Here is an 18054-nt window from a genome sequence, read left to right as displayed (position 1 = left end):
TATCGTGTCAGAAGTGGGATTCGAACCCGCGCCCTCATACGAGGACCAGAATACACAGATTGAAATCGTTAACCAATGAAACTAAGAACCCTTGAGTCTGTCGCTTTAGACCGCTCGGTCATCCTGACGTGATTTTGTGTAATTTGGACGTTTTAAAATTACATCTCTTCCAGTTATTTTCATAAAACATATAGTGTCAGAAGTGGGATTCGAACCCGCGCCCTCATACGATGACCAGAATTCACAGATTCACATCGTGAACCAATGAAACTAAGAACCCTTGAATCTGTAGCCTTAGACCGCTCGGCAATCCTGACATGGTTTTGTGTAATTTGGACGTTTTAAAATTACATCTCTTCCAGTTATTTTCATATAACTTATCGTGTCAGAAGTGGAATTCGAACCCACGCCCTCATACGAGGCCCAGAATACACTGATTCACATCGTGAACCAATGAAACTAAGAACCCTTGAGTCTGTCGCCTTAGACCGCTCGGTCATCCTGACATGGTTTTGTGTAATTTGGACGTTTTAAAATTACATCTCTTCCAGTTATTTTCATAAAACATATAGTGTCAGAAGTTGGATTCGAACCCGCGCCCTCATACGAGGACCAGAATTCACAGATTCACATCGTGAACGAAGGAAGCTAAGCCCCTTGAGTCTGGCGCCTTAGACCGCTCGGCCATCCTGACGTGATGTTGTGTAATTTGGACGTTTTAAAATTACATCTCTTCCAGTTATTTTCATAAAACATATAGTGTCAGAAGTGGGATTCGAACCCGCGCCCTCATACGAGGACCAGAATTCACAGATTCACATCGTGAACCAATGAAACTAAGAACCCTTGAATCTGTAGCCTTAGACCGCTCGGCAATCCTGACATGGTTTTGTGTAATTTGGACGTTTTAAAATTACATCTCTTCCAGTTATTTTCATATAACTTATCGTGTCAGAAGTGGAATTCGAACCCACGCCCTCATACGAGGCCCAGAATACACTGATTCACATCGTGAACCAATGAAACTAAGAACCCTTGAGTCTGTCGCCTTAGACCGCTCGGTCATCCTGAGGTGGTTTAGTGTAATTTGGACGTTTTAAAATTACATCTCTCCCAGTTATTTTCATAAAACATATCGTTTAAGAAGTGGGATTCGAACGCACGCCCTCATACGAGGCCCAGAATACTTAGATTGACATCGTGAACCAATGAAACTAAGAACCCTTGAATCTGTAGCCTTAGACCGCTCGGCAATCCTGACATGGTTTTGTGTAATTTGGACGTTTTAAAATTACATCTCTTCCAGTTATTTTCATAAAACATATCGTGTCAGAAGTGGGATTCGAACCCACGCCCTCATACGAGGACCATAATTCACAGATTCACATCGTGAACGAAGGAAGCGAAGCCCCTTGAGTCTGGCGCCTTAGACCGCTCGGCCATCCTGACGTGATTTTGTGAAATTTGGACGTTTTAAAATTACATCTTTTCCAGTTATTTTCATAAAACATATCGTGTCAGAAGTGGGATTCGAACCCACGCCCTCATACGAGGACCAGAATTCACAGATTCACATCGTGAAAGAAGGAAGCTAAGCCCCTTGAGTCTGACGCCTTAGACCGCTCGGCCATCCTGACGTGATTTTGTGTAATTTGGACGTTTTAAAATTACATCTCTTCCAGTTATTTTCATACAACATATCGTGTCAGAAGTGGGATTCGAACCCACGCCCTCATACGAGGACCAGAATTCACAGATTCACATCGTGAACGAAGGAAGCTAAGCCCCTTGAGTCTGGCGCCTTAGACCGCTCGGCCATCCTGACGTGATTTTGTGTAATTTGGACGTTTTAAAATTACATCTCTCCCAGTTATTTTTATAAAACAAATCGTGTCAGAAGTGGGATTCGAACCCGCGCCCTCATACGAGGACCAGAATTCACAGATTCACATCGTGAACGAAGGAAGCTAAGCCCCTTGAGTCTGGCGCCTTAGACCGCTCGGCCATCCTGATGTGGTTTAGTGTAATTTGGACGTTTTAAAATTACATCTCTCCCAGTTATTTTTATAAAACATATCGTGTCAGAAGTGTTATTCGAACCCGCGCCCTCATACGAGGACCAGAATACACAGATTGAAATCGTTAACCAATGAAACTAAGAACCCTTGAGTCTGTCGCCATAGACCGCTCGGTCATCCTGACGAGATTTTGTGTAATTTGGACGTTTTAAAATTACATCTCTTCCAGTTATTTTCATAAAACATATAGTGTCAGAAGTGGGATTCGAACCCGCGCCCTCATACGAGGACCAGAATTCACAGATTCACATCGTGAACGAAGGAAGCTAAGCCCCTTGAGTCTGGCGCCTTAGACCGCTCGGCCATCCTGACGTGATGTTGTGTAATTTGGACGCTTTAAAATTACATCTCTTCCAGTTATTTTCATAAAACATATCGTGTCAGAAGTGGAATTCGAACCCAGTCTCTCAATCGAGGACCAGAATACACAGATTCACATCGTGACCCAATGAAACTAAGAACCCTTGAATCTGTAGCCTTAGACAGCTCGGCAATCCTGACATGGTTTTGTGTAATTTGGACGTTTTAAAATTACATCTCTTCCAGTTATTTTCATAAAACATATCGTGTCAGAAGTGGGATTCGAACCCACGCCCTCATTCGAGGACCAGAATACACAGATTGACATCGTGAACCAATGAAACTAAGAACCCTTGAGTCTGTCGCCTTAGACCGCTCGGTCATCCTGACGTGGTTTTGTGTAATTTGGACGTTTTAAAATTACATATCTTCCAGTTATTTTCATAAAACATATCGTGTCAGAAGTGGGATTCGAACCCGCGCCCTCATACGAGGACCAGAATTCACAGATTCACATCGTGAACGAAGGAAGCTAAGCCCCATGAGTCTGGCGCCTTAGACCGCTCGGCGATCCTGACGTGATGTTGTGTAATCTGGACGTTTTAAAATTACATCTCTTCCAGTTATTTTCATAAAACATATCGTGTCAGAAGTGGAATTCGAACCCACTCTCTCAAACGAGAACCAGAATACACATATTCACATCGTGACCCAATGAAACTAAGAACCCTTGAATCTGTAGCCTTAGACAGCTCGGCAATCCTGACATGGTTTTGTGTAATTTGGACGTTTTAAAATTACATCTCTCCCAGTTATTTTCATAAAACATATCGTGTCAGAAGTGGGATTCGAACCCACGCCCTCATACGAGGACCAGAATTCACAGATTCACATCGTGAACGAAGGAAGCTAAGCCCCTTGAGTCTTTCGCCTTAGACCGCTCGGCCATCTTGACGTGATGTTGTGTAATTAGGACGTTTTAAAATTACATCTCTTCAAGTTATTTTCATATAACATATCGTGTCAGAAGTGGAATTCGAACCCACTCTCTCAAACGAGGACCAGAATACACAGATTCACATCGTGAACCAATGAAACTAAGAACACTTGAGTCTGTCGCCTTAGACCGCTCGGTCATCCTGACGTGGTTTAGTGTAATTTGGACGTTTTAAAATTACATCTCTTCCAGTTATTTTCATAAAACATATCGTGTCAGAAGTGGAATTCGAACCCACTCTCTCAAACGAGGATCAGAATACACAGATTCACATCGTGAACAAAGGAAGCTAAGCCCCTTGAGTCTGGCGCCTTAGACCGCTCGGTCATCCTGACGTGGTTTAGTGTAATTTGGACGTTTTAAAATTACATCTCATCCAGTTATTTTCATAAAACATATCGTGTCAGAAGTGGGATTCGAACCCACGCCCTCATACGAGGCCCAGAATACACAGATTGAAATCGTGAACCAATGAAACTAAGAACCCTTGAGTCTGTCGCCTTAGACCGCTCGGTCATCCTGACGTGGTTTTGTGTAATTTGGACGTTTTAAAATTACATCTCTTCCAGTTATTTTCATAAAACATATCGTGTCAGAAGTGGAATTCGAACCCACTCTCTCAAACGAGAACCAGAATACACATATTCACATCGTGACCCAATGAAACTAAGAACCCTTGAATCTGTAGCCTTAGACAGCTCGGCAATCCTGACATGGTTTTGTGTAATTTGGACGTTTTAAAATTACATCTCTCCCAGTTATTTTCATAAAACATATCGTGTCAGAAGTGGGATTCGAACCCACGCCCTCATACGAGGACCAGAATTCACAGATTCACATCGTGAACGAAGGAAGCTAAGCCCCTTGAGTCTTTCGCCTTAGACCGCTCGGCCATCTTGACGTGATGTTGTGTAATTAGGACGTTTTAAAATTACATCTCTTCAAGTTATTTTCATATAACATATCGTGTCAGAAGTGGAATTCGAACCCACTCTCTCAAACGAGGACCAGAATACACAGATTCACATCGTGAACAAAGGAAGCTAAGCCCCTTGAGTCTGGCGCCTTAGACCGCTCGGTCATCCTGACGTGGTTTAGTGTAATTTGGACGTTTTAAAATTACATCTCATCCAGTTATTTTCATAAAACATATCGTGTCAGAAGTGGGATTCGAACCCACGCCCTCATACGAGGCCCAGAATACACAGATTGAAATCGTGAACCAATGAAACTATGAACCCTTGAGTCTGTCGCCTTAGACCGCTCGGTCATCCTGACGTGGTTTTGTGTAATTTGGACGTTTTAAAATTACATCTCTTCCAGTTATTTTCATAAAACATATCGTGTCAGAAGTGGGATTCGAACCCACGCCCTCATACGAGGCCCAGAATAACACAGATTCACATCGTGAACGAAGGAAGCTAAGCCCCTTGAGCCTGGCGCCTTAGACCGCTCGGCCATCCTGACGTGGTTTAGTGTAATTTGGACGTTTTAAAATTACATCTCTTCCAGTTATTTTCATAAAACATATCGTGTCAGAAGTGGGATTCGAACCCACTCTCTCATACGAGGACCAGAATTCACAGATTCACATCGTGAACGAAGGAAGCTAAGCCCCTTGAGTCTGGCGCCTTAGACAGCTCGGCCATCCTGACGTGATTTTGTGTAATTTGGACGTTTTAAAATTACATCTCTTCCAGTTATTTCCATAAAACATATCGTGTCAGAAGTGGGATTCGAACCCACGCCCTCATACGAGGCCCAGAACACACAGATTGACATCGTGAACCAATGAAACTAAGAACCCTTGAGTCTGTCGCCTTAGACCGCTCGGTCATCCTGACGTGGTTTAGTGTAATTTGGACGTTTTAAAATTACATATCTTCCAGTTATTTTCATAAAACATATCGTGTCAGAAGTGGGATTTGAACCCGCGCCCTCATACGAGGACCAGAATTCACAGATTCACATCGTGAACGAAGGAAGCTAAGCCCCATGAGTCTGGCGCCTTAGACCGCTCGGCGATCCTGACGTGATGTTGTGTAATTTGGACGCTTCAAAATTACATCTCTTCCAGTTATTTTCATATAACATTTCGTGTCAGAAGTGGAATTCGAACCCACTCTCTCAAACGAGGACCAGAATACACAGATTCACATCGTGACCCAATGAAACTAAGAACCCTTGAATCTGTAGCCTTAGACAGCTCGGCAATCCTGACATGGTTTTGTGTAATTTGGACGTTTTAAAATTACATCTCTCCCAGTTATTTTCATAAAACATATCGTGTCAGAAGTGGGATTCGAACCCACGCCCTCATACGAGGACCAGAATTCACAGATTCACATCGTGAACGAAGGAAGCTAAGCCCCTTGAGTCTGGCGCCTTAGACAGCTCGGCCATCCTGACGTGATTTTGTGTAATTTGGACGTTTTAAAATTACATCTCTTCCAGTTATTTTCATAAAACATATCGTGTCAGAAGTGGGATTCGAACCCACTCTCTCATACGAGGCCCAGAATTCACAGATTCACATCGTGAACGAAGGAAGCTAAGCCCCTTCAGTCTGGCGCCTTAGACCGCTCGGTCATCCTGACGTGGTTTAGTGTAATTTGGACGTTTTAAAATTACATATCTTCCAGTTATTTTCATAAAACATATCGTGTCAGAAGTGGGATTCGAACCCGCGCCCTCATACGAGGACCAGAATTCACAGATTCACATCGTGAACGAAGGTAGCTAAGCCCCATGAGTCTGGCGCCTTAGACCGCTCGGCCATCCTGACGTGATGTTGTGTAATTTGCACGCTTTAAAATTACATCTCTTCCAGTTATTTTCATAAAACATATCGTGTCAGAAGTGGAATTCAAACCCACTCTCTCAAACGAGGACCAGAATACACAGATTCACATCGTGACCCAATGAAACTAAGAACCCTTGAATCTGTAGCCTTAGACAGCTCGGCAATCCTGACATGGTTTTGTGTAATTTGGACGTTTTAAAATTACATCTCTTCCAGTTATTTTCATAAAACATATCGTGTCAGAAGTGGAATTCGAACCCACTCTCTCAAACGAGGACCAGAATACACAGATTCACATCGTGAACAAAGGAAGCTAAGCCCCTTGAGTCTGGCGCCTTAGACCGCTCGGTCATCCTGACGTGGTTTAGTGTAATTTGGACGTTTTAAAATTACATCTCATCCAGTTATTTTCATAAAACATATCGTGTCAGAAGTGGGATTCGAACCCACGCCCTCATACGAGGCCCAGAATACACAGATTGAAATCGTGAACCAATGAAACTATGAACCCTTGAGTCTGTCGCCTTAGACCGCTCGGTCATCCTGACGTGGTTTTGTGTAATTTGGACGTTTTAAAATTACATCTCTTCCAGTTATTTTCATAAAACATATCGTGTCAGAAGTGGGATTCGAACCCACGCCCTCATACGAGGCCCAGAATAACACAGATTCACATCGTGAACGAAGGAAGCTAAGCCCCTTGAGCCTGGCGCCTTAGACCGCTCGGCCATCCTGACGTGGTTTAGTGTAATTTGGACGTTTTAAAATTACATCTCTTCCAGTTATTTTCATAAAACATATCGTGTCAGAAGTGGGATTCGAACCCACTCTCTCATACGAGGACCAGAATTCACAGATTCACATCGTGAACGAAGGAAGCTAAGCCCCTTGAGTCTGGCGCCTTAGACAGCTCGGCCATCCTGACGTGATTTTGTGTAATTTGGACGTTTTAAAATTACATCTCTTCCAGTTATTTCCATAAAACATATCGTGTCAGAAGTGGGATTCGAACCCACGCCCTCATACGAGGCCCAGAACACACAGATTGACATCGTGAACCAATGAAACTAAGAACCCTTGAGTCTGTCGCCTTAGACCGCTCGGTCATCCTGACGTGGTTTAGTGTAATTTGGACGTTTTAAAATTACATATCTTCCAGTTATTTTCATAAAACATATCGTGTCAGAAGTGGGATTTGAACCCGCGCCCTCATACGAGGACCAGAATTCACAGATTCACATCGTGAACGAAGGAAGCTAAGCCCCATGAGTCTGGCGCCTTAGACCGCTCGGCGATCCTGACGTGATGTTGTGTAATTTGGACGCTTCAAAATTACATCTCTTCCAGTTATTTTCATATAACATTTCGTGTCAGAAGTGGAATTCGAACACACTCTCTCAAACGAGGACCAGAATACACAGATTCACATCGTGACCCAATGAAACTAAGAACCCTTGAATCTGTAGCCTTAGACAGCTCGGCAATCCTGACATGGTTTTGTGTAATTTGGACGTTTTAAAATTACATCTCTCCCAGTTATTTTCATAAAACATATCGTGTCAGAAGTGGGATTCGAACCCACGCCCTCATACGAGGACCAGAATTCACAGATTCACATCGTGAACGAAGGAAGCTAAGCCCCTTGAGTCTGGCGCCTTAGACCGCTCGGTCATCCTGACGTGGTTTAGTGTAATTTGGACGTTTTAAAATTACATATCTTCCAGTTATTTTCATAAAACATATCGTGTCAGAAGTGGGATTCGAACCCGCGCCCTCATACGAGGACCAGAATTCACAGATTCACATCGTGAACGAAGGTAGCTAAGCCCCATGAGTCTGGCGCCTTAGACCGCTCGGCCATCCTGACGTGATGTTGTGTAATTTGCACGCTTTAAAATTACATCTCTTCCAGTTATTTTCATAAAACATATCGTGTCAGAAGTGGAATTCAAACCCACTCTCTCAAACGAGGACCAGAATACACAGATTCACATCGTGACCCAATGAAACTAAGAACCCTTGAATCTGTAGCCTTAGACAGCTCGGCAATCCTGACATGGTTTTGTGTAATTTGGACGTTTTAAAATTACATCTCTTCCAGTTATTTTCATAAAACATATCGTGTCAGAAGTGGGATTCGAACCCACGCCCTCATACGAGGACCAGAACACACAGATTGACATCGTGAACCAATGAAACTAAGAACCCTTGAGTCTGTCGCCTTAGACCGCTCGGTCATCTTGACGTGGTTTTGTGTAATTTGGACGTTTTAAAATTACATCTCTTCCAGTTATTTTCATAAAACATATCGTGTCAGAAGTGGGATTCGAACCCACGCCCTCATACGAGGCCCAGAACACACAGATTGACATCGTGAACCAATGAAACTAAGAACCCTTGAGTCTGTCGCCTTAGACCGCTCGGTCATCCTGACGTGGTTTTGTGTAATTTGGACGTTTTAAAATTACATCTCTTCCAGTTATTTTCATATAACATTTCGTGTCAGAAGTGGAATTCGAACCCACGCCCTCATACGAGGCCCAGAACACACAGATTGACATCGTGAACCAATGAAACTAAGAACCCATGAGTCTGGCGCCTTAGACCGCTCGGCGATCCTGACGTGATGTTGTGTAATTTGGACGCTTCAAAATTACATCTCTTCCAGTTATTTTCATAAAACATATCGTGTCAGAAGTGGGATTCGAACCCGCGCCCTCATACGAGGACCAGAATTCACAGATTCACATCGTGAACGAAGGTAGCTAAGCCCCATGAGTCTGGCGCCTTAGACCGCTCGGCCATCCTGACGTGATGTTGTGTAATTTGCACGCTTTAAAATTACATCTCTTCCAGTTATTTTCATAAAACATATCGTGTCAGAAGTGGAATTCAAACCCACTCTCTCAAACGAGGACCAGAATACACAGATTCACATCGTGACCCAATGAAACTAAGAACCCTTGAATCTGTAGCCTTAGACAGCTCGGCAATCCTGACATGGTTTTGTGTAATTTGGACGTTTTAAAATTACATCTCTTCCAGTTATTTTCATAAAACATATCGTGTCAGAAGTGGGATTCGAACCCACGCCCTCATACGAGGACCAGAACACACAGATTGACATCGTGAACCAATGAAACTAAGAACCCTTGAGTCTGTCGCCTTAGACCGCTCGGTCATCTTGACGTGGTTTTGTGTAATTTGGACGTTTTAAAATTACATCTCTTCCAGTTATTTTCATAAAACATATCGTGTCAGAAGTGGGATTCGAACCCACGCCCTCATACGAGGCCCAGAACACACAGATTGACATCGTGAACCAATGAAACTAAGAACCCTTGAGTCTGTCGCCTTAGACCGCTCGGTCATCCTGACGTGGTTTTGTGTAATTTGGACGTTTTAAAATTACATCTCTTCCAGTTATTTTCATATAACATTTCGTGTCAGAAGTGGAATTCGAACCCACGCCCTCATACGAGGCCCAGAACACACAGATTGACATCGTGAACCAATGAAACTAAGAACCCATGAGTCTGGCGCCTTAGACCGCTCGGCGATCCTGACGTGATGTTGTGTAATTTGGACGCTTCAAAATTACATCTCTTCCAGATATTTTCATATAACATTTCGTGTCAGAAGTGGAATTCGAACCCACTCTCTCAAACGAGGACCAGAATACACAGATTCACATCGTGACCCAATGAAACTAAGAACCCTTGAATCTGTAGCCTTAGACAGCTCGGCAATCCTGACATGGTTTTGTGTAATTTGGACGTTTTAAAATTACATCTCTCCCAGTTATTTTCATAAAACATATCGTGACAGAAGTGGGATTCGAACCCACGCCCTCATACGAGGACCAGAATTCACAGATTCACATCGTGAACGAAGGAAGCTAAGCCCCTTGAGTCTGGCGCCTTAGACAGCTCGGCCATCCTGACGTGATTTTGTGTAATTTGGACGTTTTAAAATTACATCTCTTCCAGTTATTTTCATAAAACATATCGTGTCAGAAGTGGGATTCGAACCCACTCTCTCATACGAGGCCCAGAATTCACAGATTCACATCGTGAACGAAGGAAGCTAAGCCCCTTGAGTCTGGCGCCTTAGACCGCTCGGTCATCCTGACGTGGTTTAGTGTAGTTTGGACGTTTTAAAATTACATATCTTCCAGTTATTTTCATAAAACATATCGTGTCAGAAGTGGGATTCGAACCCGCGCCCTCATACGAGGACCAGAATTCACAGATTCACATCGTGAACGAAGGTAGCTAAGCCCCATGAGTCTGGCGCCTTAGACCGCTCGGCCATCCTGACGTGATGTTGTGTAATTTGGACGCTTTAAAATTACATCTCTTCCAGTTATTTTCATAAAACATATCGTGTCAGAAGTGGAATTCAAACCCACTCTCTCAAACGAGGACCAGAATACACAGATTCACATCGTGACCCAATGAAACTAAGAACCCTTGAATCTGTAGCCTTAGACAGCTCGGCAATCCTGACATGGTTTTGTGTAATTTGGACGTTTTAAAATTACATCTCTTCCAGTTATTTTCATAAAACATATCGTGTCAGAAGTGGGATTCGAACCCACGCCCTCATACGAGGACCAGAACACACAGATTGACATCGTGAACCAATGAAACTAAGAACCCTTGAGTCTGTCGCCTTAGACCGCTCGGTCATCTTGACGTGGTTTTGTGTAATTTGGACGTTTTAAAATTACATCTCTTCCAGTTATTTTCATAAAACATATCGTGTCAGAAGTGGGATTCGAACCCACGCCCTCATACGAGGCCCAGAACACACAGATTGACATCGTGAACCAATGAAACTAAGAACCCTTGAGTCTGTCGCCTTTGACCGCTCGGTCATCCTGACGTGGTTTTGTGTAATTTGGACGTTTTAAAATTACATCTCTTCCAGTTATTTTCATAAAACATATCGTGTCAGAAGTGGGATTCGAACCCACTCTCTCAAACGAGGACCAGAATACACAGATTCACATCGTGAACGAAGTAAGCTAAGCCCCTTGTGTCTGGCGCCTTAGACCGCTCGGCCATCCTGACGTGGTTTAGTGTAATTTGGACGTTTTAAAATTACATCTCTTCCAGTTATTTTCATAAAACATATCGTGTCAGAAGTGGGATTCGAACCCACTCTCTCATACGAGGACCAGAATTCACAGATTCACATCGTGAACGAAGGAAGCTAAGCCCCTTGAGTCTGGCGCCTTAGACAGCTCGGCCATCCTGACGTGATTTTGTGTAATTTGGACGTTTTAAAATTACATCTCTTCCAGTTATTTTCATAAAACATATCGTGTCAGAAGTGGGATTCGAACCCACGCCCTCATACGAGGCCCAGAACACACAGATTGACATCGTGAACCAATGAAACTAAGAACCCTTGAGTCTGTCGCCTTAGACCGCTCGGTCATCCTGACGTGGTTTAGTTTAATTTGGACGTTTTAAAATTACATATCTTCCAGTTATTTTCATAAAACATATCGTGTCAGAAGTGGGATTCGAACCCGCGCCCTCATACGAGGACCAGAATTCACAGATTCACATCGTGAACGAAGGAAGCTAAGCCCCATGAGTCTGGCGCCTTAGACCGCTCGGCGATCCTGACGTGATGTTGTGTAATTTGGACGCTTCAAAATTACATCTCTTCCAGTTATTATTTTCATATAACATTTCGTGTCAGAAGTGGAATTCGAACCCACTCTCTCAAACGAGGACCAGAATACACAGATTCACATCGTGACCCAATGAAACTAAGAACCCTTGAATCTGTAGCCTTAGACAGCTCGGCAATCCTGACATGGTTTTGTGTAATTTGGACGCTTTAAAATTACATCTCTTCCAGTTATTTTCATAAAACATATCGTGTCAGAAGTGGGATTCGAACCCACGCCCTCATACGAGGACCAGAATTCACACATTCACATCGTGAACGAAGGAAGCTAAGCCCCTTGAGTCCTGCGCCTTAGACCGCTCGGCCATCCTGACGTGATGTTGTGTAATCTGGACGTTTTAAAATTACATCTCTTCCAGTTATTTTCATAAAACATATCGTGTCAGAAGTGGAATTCGAACCCACTCTCTCAAACGAGAACCAGAATACACATATTCACATCGTGACCCAATGAAACTAAGAACCCTTGAATCTGTAGCCTTAGACAGCTCGGCAATCCTGACATGGTTTTGTGTAATTTGGACGTTTTAAAATTACATCTCTCCCAGTTATTTTCATAAAACATATCGTGTCAGAAGTGGGATTCGAACCCACGCCCTCATACGAGGACCAGAATTCACAGATTCACATCGTGAACGAAGGAAGCTAAGCCCCTTGAGTCTGGCGCCTTAGACAGCTCGGCCATCCTGACGTGATTTTGTGTAATTTGGACGTTTTAAAATTACATCTCTTCCAGTTATTTTCATAAAACATATCGTGTCAGAAGTGGGATTCGAACCCACTCTCTCATACGAGGCCCAGAATTCACAGATTGACATCGTGAACGAAGGAAGCTAAGCCCCTTGAGTCTGGCGCCTTAGACCGCTCGGTCATCCTGACGTGGTTTAGTGTAATTTGGACGTTTTAAAATTACATATCTTCCAGTTATTTTCATAAAACATATCGTGTCAGAAGTGGGATTCGAACCCGCGCCCTCATACGAGGACCAGAATTCACAGATTCACATCGTGAACGAAGGTAGCTAAGCCCCATGAGTCTGGCGCCTTAGACCGCTCGGCCATCCTGACGTGATGTTGTGTAATTTGGACGCTTTAAAATTACATCTCTTCCAGTTATTTTCATAAAACATATCGTGTCAGAAGTGGAATTCAAACCCACTCTCTCAAACGAGGACCAGAATACACAGATTCACATCGTGACCCAATGAAACTAAGAACCCTTGAATCTGTAGCCTTAGACAGCTCGGCAATCCTGACATGGTTTTGTGTAATTTGGACGTTTTAAAATTACATCTCTTCCAGTTATTTTCATAAAACATATCGTGTCAGAAGTGGGATTCGAACCCACGCCCTCATACGAGGACCAGAACACACAGATTGACATCGTGAACCAATGAAACTAAGAACCCTTGAGTCTGTCGCCTTAGACCGCTCGCATCTTGACGTGGTTTTGTGTAATTTGGACGTTTTAAAATTACATCTCTTCCAGTTATTTTCATAAAACATATCGTGTCAGAAGTGGGATTCGAACCCACGCCCTCATACGAGGCCCAGAACACACAGATTGACATCGTGAACCAATGAAACTAAGAACCCTTGAGTCTGTCGCCTTAGACCGCTCGGTCATCCTGACGTGGTTTTGTGTAATTTGGACGTTTTAAAATTACATCTCTTCCAGTTATTTTCATATAACATTTCGTGTCAGAAGTGGAATTCGAACCCACGCCCTCATACGAGGCCCAGAACACACAGATTGACATCGTGAACCAATGAAACTAAGAACCCATGAGTCTGGCGCCTTAGACCGCTCGGCGATCCTGACGTGATGTTGTGTAATTTGGACGCTTCAAAATTACATCTCTTCCAGTTATTTTCATATAACATTTCGTGTCAGAAGTGGAATTCGAACCCACTCTCTCAAACGAGGACCAGAATACACAGATTCACATCGTGACCCAATGAAACTAAGAACCCTTGAATCTGTAGCCTTAGACAGCTCGGCAATCCTGACATGGTTTTGTGTAATTTGGACGTTTTAAAATTACATCTCTCCCAGTTATTTTCATAAAACATATCGTGTCAGAAGTGGGATTCGAACCCACGCCCTCATACGAGGACCAGAATTCACAGATTCACATCGTGAACGAAGGAAGCTAAGCCCCTTGAGTCTGGCGCCTTAGACAGCTCGGCCATCCTGACGTGATTTTGTGTAATTTGGACGTTTTAAAATTACATCTCTTCCAGTTATTTTCATAAAACATATCGTGTCAGAAGTGGGATTCGAACCCACTCTCTCATACGAGGCCCAGAATTCACAGATTCACATCGTGAACGAAGGAAGCTAAGCCCCTTGAGTCTGGCGCCTTAGACCGCTCGGTCATCCTGACGTGGTTTAGTGTAATTTGGACGTTTTAAAATTACATATCTTCCAGTTATTTTCATAAAACATATCGTGTCAGAAGTGGGATTCGAACCCGCGCCCTCATACGAGGACCAGAATTCACAGATTCACATCGTGAACGAAGGTAGCTAAGCCCCATGAGTCTGGCGCCTTAGACCGCTCGGCCATCCTGACGTGATGTTGTGTAATTTGGACGCTTTAAAATTACATCTCTTCCAGTTATTTTCATAAAACATATCGTGTCAGAAGTGGAATTCAAACCCACTCTCTCAAACGAGGACCAGAATACACAGATTCACATCGTGACCCAATGAAACTAAGAACCCTTGAATCTGTAGCCTTAGACAGCTCGGCAATCCTGACATGGTTTTGTGTAATTTGGACGTTTTAAAATTACATCTCTTCCAGTTATTTTCATAAAACATATCGTGTCAGAAGTGGGATTCGAACCCACGCCCTCATACGAGGACCAGAACACACAGATTGACATCGTGAACCAATGAAACTAAGAACCCTTGAGTCTGTCGCCTTAGACCGCTCGGTCATCTTGACGTGGTTTTGTGTAATTTGGACGTTTTAAAATTACATCTCTTCCAGTTATTTTCATAAAACATATCGTGTCAGAAGTGGGATTCGAACCCACGCCCTCATACGAGGCCCAGAACACACAGATTGACATCGTGAACCAATGAAACTAAGAACCCTTGAGTCTGTCGCCTTAGACCGCTCGGTCATCCTGACGTGGTTTTGTGTAATTTGGACGTTTTAAAATTACATCTCTTCCAGTTATTTTCATATAACATTTCGTGTCAGAAGTGGAATTCGAACCCACGCCCTCATACGAGGCCCAGAACACACAGATTGACATCGTGAACCAATGAAACTAAGAACCCATGAGTCTGGCGCCTTAGACCGCTCGGCGATCCTGACGTGATGTTGTGTAATTTGGACGCTTCAAAATTACATCTCTTCCAGTTATTTTCATATAACATTTCGTGTCAGAAGTGGAATTCGAACCCACTCTCTCAAACGAGGACCAGAATACACAGATTCACATCGTGACCCAATGAAACTAAGAACCCTTGAATCTGTAGCCTTAGACAGCTCGGCAATCCTGACATGGTTTTGTGTAATTTGGACGTTTTAAAATTACATCTCTCCCAGTTATTTTCATAAAACATATCGTGTCAGAAGTGGGATTCGAACCCACGCCCTCATACGAGGACCAGAATTCACAGATTCACATCGTGAACGAAGGAAGCTAAGCCCCTTGAGTCTGGCGCCTTAGACAGCTCGGCCATCCTGACGTGATTTTGTGTAATTTGGACGTTTTAAAATTACATCTCTTCCAGTTATTTTCATAAAACATATCGTGTCAGAAGTGGGATTCGAACCCACTCTCTCATACGACGCCCAGAATTCACAGATTCACATCGTGAACGAAGGAAGCTAAGCCCCTTGAGTCTGGCGCCTTAGACCGCTCGGTCATCCTGACGTGGTTTAGTGTAATTTGGACGTTTTAAAATTACATATCTTCCAGTTATTTTCATAAAACATATCGTGTCAGAAGTGGGATTCGAACCCGCGCCCTCATACGAGGACCAGAATTCACAGATTCACATCGTGAACGAAGGTAGCTAAGCCCCATGAGTCTGGCGCCTTAGACCGCTCGGCCATCCTGACGTGATGTTGTGTAATTTGGACGCTTTAAAATTACATCTCTTCCAGTTATTTTCATAAAACATATCGTGTCAGAAGTGGAATTCAAACCCACTCTCTCAAACGAGGACCAGAATACACAGATTCACATCGTGACCCAATGAAACTAAGAACCCTTGAATCTGTAGCCTTAGACAGCTCGGCAATCCTGACATGGTTTTGTGTAATTTGGACGTTTTAAAATTACATCTCTTCCAGTTATTTTCATAAAACATATCGTGTCAGAAGTGGGATTCGAACCCACGCCCTCATACGAGGACCAGAACACACAGATTGACATCGTGAACCAATGAAACTAAGAACCCTTGAGTCTGTCGCCTTAGACCGCTCGGTCATCTTGACGTGGTTTTGTGTAATTTGGACGTTTTAAAATTACATCTCTTCCAGTTATTTTCATAAAACATATCGTGTCAGAAGTGGGATTCGAACCCACGCCCTCATACGAGGCCCAGAACACACAGATTGACATCGTGAACCAATGAAACTAAGAACCCTTGAGTCTGTCGCCTTAGACCGCTCGGTCATCCTGACGTGGTTTTGTGTAATTTGGACGTTTTAAAATTACATCTATTCCAGTTATTTTCATAAAACATATCGTGTCAGAAGTGGGATTCGAACCCACTCTCTCAAACGAGGACCAGAATACACAGATTCACATCGTGAACGAAGTAAGCTAAGCCCCTTGTGTCTGGCGCCTTAGACCGCTCGGCCATCCTGACGTGGTTTAGTGTAATTTGGACGTTTTAAAATTACATCTCTTCCAGTTATTTTCATAAAACATATCGTGTCAGAAGTGGGATTCGAACCCACTCTCTCATACGAGGACCAGAATTCACAGATTCACATCGTGAACGAAGGAAGCTAAGCCCCTTGAGTCTGGCGCCTTAGACAGCTCGGCCATCCTGACGTGATTTTGTGTAATTTGGACGTTTTAAAATTACATCTCTTCCAGTTATTTTCATAAAACATATCGTGTCAGAAGTGGGATTCGAACCCACGCCCTCATACGAGGCCCAGAACACACAGATTGACATCGTGAACCAATGAAACTAAGAACCCTTGAGTCTGTCGCCTTAGACCGCTCGGTCATCCTGACGTGGTTTAGTTTAATTTGGACGTTTTAAAATTACATATCTTTCAGTTATTTTCATAAAACATATCGTGTCAGAAGTAGGATTCGAACCCGCGCCCTCATACGAGGACCAGAATTCACAGATTCACATCGTGAACGAAGGAAGCTAAGCCCCATGAGTCTGGCGCCTTAGACCGCTCGGCGATCCTGACGTGATGTTGTGTAATTTGGACGCTTCAAAATTACATCTCTTCCAGTTATTATTTTCATATAACATTTCGTGTCAGAAGTGGAATTCGAACCCACTCTCTCAAACGAGGACCAGAATACACAGATTCACATCGTGACCCAATGAAACTAAGAACCCTTGAATCTGTAGCCTTAGACAGCTCGGCAATCCTGACATGGTTTTGTGTAATTTGGACGCTTTAAAATTACATCTCTTCCAGTTATTTTCATAAAACATATCGTGTCAGAAGTGGGATTCGAACCCACGCCCTCATACGAGGACCAGAATTCACACATTCACATCGTGAACGAAGGAAGCTAAGCCCCTTGAGTCCTGCGCCTTAGACCGCTCGGCCATCCTGACGTGATGTTGTGTAATCTGGACGTTTTAAAATTACATCTCTTCCAGTTATTTTCATAAAACATATCGTGTCAGAAGTGGAATTCGAACCCACTCTCTCAAACGAGAACCAGAATACACATATTCACATCGTGACCCAATGAAACTAAGAACCCTTGAATCTGTAGCCTTAGACAGCTCGGCAATCCTGACATGGTTTTGTGTAATTTGGACGTTTTAAAATTACATCTCTCCCAGTTATTTTCATAAAACATATCGTGTCAGAAGTGGGATTCGAACCCACGCCCTCATACGAGGACCAGAATTCACAGATTCACATCGTGAACGAAGGAAGCTAAGCCCCTTGAGTCTTTCGCCTTAGACCGCTCGGCCATCTTGACGTGATGTTGT

At 43.4% G+C, this 18054-nt stretch overlaps 9 non-coding genes across 9 annotated transcripts; all 9 read right to left on the bottom strand.

Annotated features, from left to right (window-relative positions):
- Nucleotides 1–1515: 1515 nt before the first annotated feature.
- TRNAL-CAA (transfer RNA leucine (anticodon CAA)) lies at nt 1516–1637 on the bottom strand. The gene is made up of 2 exons: nt 1600–1637; nt 1516–1561 (listed from the first exon to the last, which is right to left on the bottom strand). It is a non-coding gene; the product is annotated as a tRNA-Leu (tRNA).
- A 66-nt stretch (nt 1638–1703) lies between these two features.
- Nucleotides 1704–1825, bottom strand: TRNAL-CAA (transfer RNA leucine (anticodon CAA)). The gene is made up of 2 exons: nt 1788–1825; nt 1704–1749 (listed from the first exon to the last, which is right to left on the bottom strand). It is a non-coding gene; the product is annotated as a tRNA-Leu (tRNA).
- A 4213-nt stretch (nt 1826–6038) lies between these two features.
- Nucleotides 6039–6160, bottom strand: TRNAM-CAU (transfer RNA methionine (anticodon CAU)). Its single transcript has 2 exons — nt 6123–6160; nt 6039–6084 (listed from the first exon to the last, which is right to left on the bottom strand). It is a non-coding gene; the product is annotated as a tRNA-Met (tRNA).
- A 1763-nt stretch (nt 6161–7923) lies between these two features.
- TRNAM-CAU (transfer RNA methionine (anticodon CAU)) lies at nt 7924–8045 on the bottom strand. Its single transcript has 2 exons — nt 8008–8045; nt 7924–7969 (listed from the first exon to the last, which is right to left on the bottom strand). It is a non-coding gene; the product is annotated as a tRNA-Met (tRNA).
- Nucleotides 8046–8867: 822 nt separating this feature from the next.
- On the bottom strand, nt 8868–8989 carry TRNAM-CAU (transfer RNA methionine (anticodon CAU)). The gene is made up of 2 exons: nt 8952–8989; nt 8868–8913 (listed from the first exon to the last, which is right to left on the bottom strand). It is a non-coding gene; the product is annotated as a tRNA-Met (tRNA).
- Nucleotides 8990–10376: 1387 nt separating this feature from the next.
- TRNAM-CAU (transfer RNA methionine (anticodon CAU)) lies at nt 10377–10498 on the bottom strand. The gene is made up of 2 exons: nt 10461–10498; nt 10377–10422 (listed from the first exon to the last, which is right to left on the bottom strand). It is a non-coding gene; the product is annotated as a tRNA-Met (tRNA).
- A 2331-nt stretch (nt 10499–12829) lies between these two features.
- On the bottom strand, nt 12830–12951 carry TRNAM-CAU (transfer RNA methionine (anticodon CAU)). Its single transcript has 2 exons — nt 12914–12951; nt 12830–12875 (listed from the first exon to the last, which is right to left on the bottom strand). It is a non-coding gene; the product is annotated as a tRNA-Met (tRNA).
- A 1385-nt stretch (nt 12952–14336) lies between these two features.
- TRNAM-CAU (transfer RNA methionine (anticodon CAU)) lies at nt 14337–14458 on the bottom strand. The gene is made up of 2 exons: nt 14421–14458; nt 14337–14382 (listed from the first exon to the last, which is right to left on the bottom strand). It is a non-coding gene; the product is annotated as a tRNA-Met (tRNA).
- Nucleotides 14459–15845: 1387 nt separating this feature from the next.
- Nucleotides 15846–15967, bottom strand: TRNAM-CAU (transfer RNA methionine (anticodon CAU)). Its single transcript has 2 exons — nt 15930–15967; nt 15846–15891 (listed from the first exon to the last, which is right to left on the bottom strand). It is a non-coding gene; the product is annotated as a tRNA-Met (tRNA).
- Between the last annotated feature and the right edge of the window lie 2087 nt (nt 15968–18054).

This window comes from Phalangium opilio, unplaced genomic scaffold, assembly GCF_054372755.1.
Source record: "Phalangium opilio isolate 3A_F unplaced genomic scaffold, DU_Popi_V2 ptg000046l_1, whole genome shotgun sequence".
NCBI classification, from domain to species: Eukaryota; Metazoa; Arthropoda; class Arachnida; order Opiliones; family Phalangiidae; genus Phalangium; species Phalangium opilio.
Note: the sequence above shows the minus strand (reverse complement) of the source record. Positions and strands in the feature narration are given on the sequence as shown.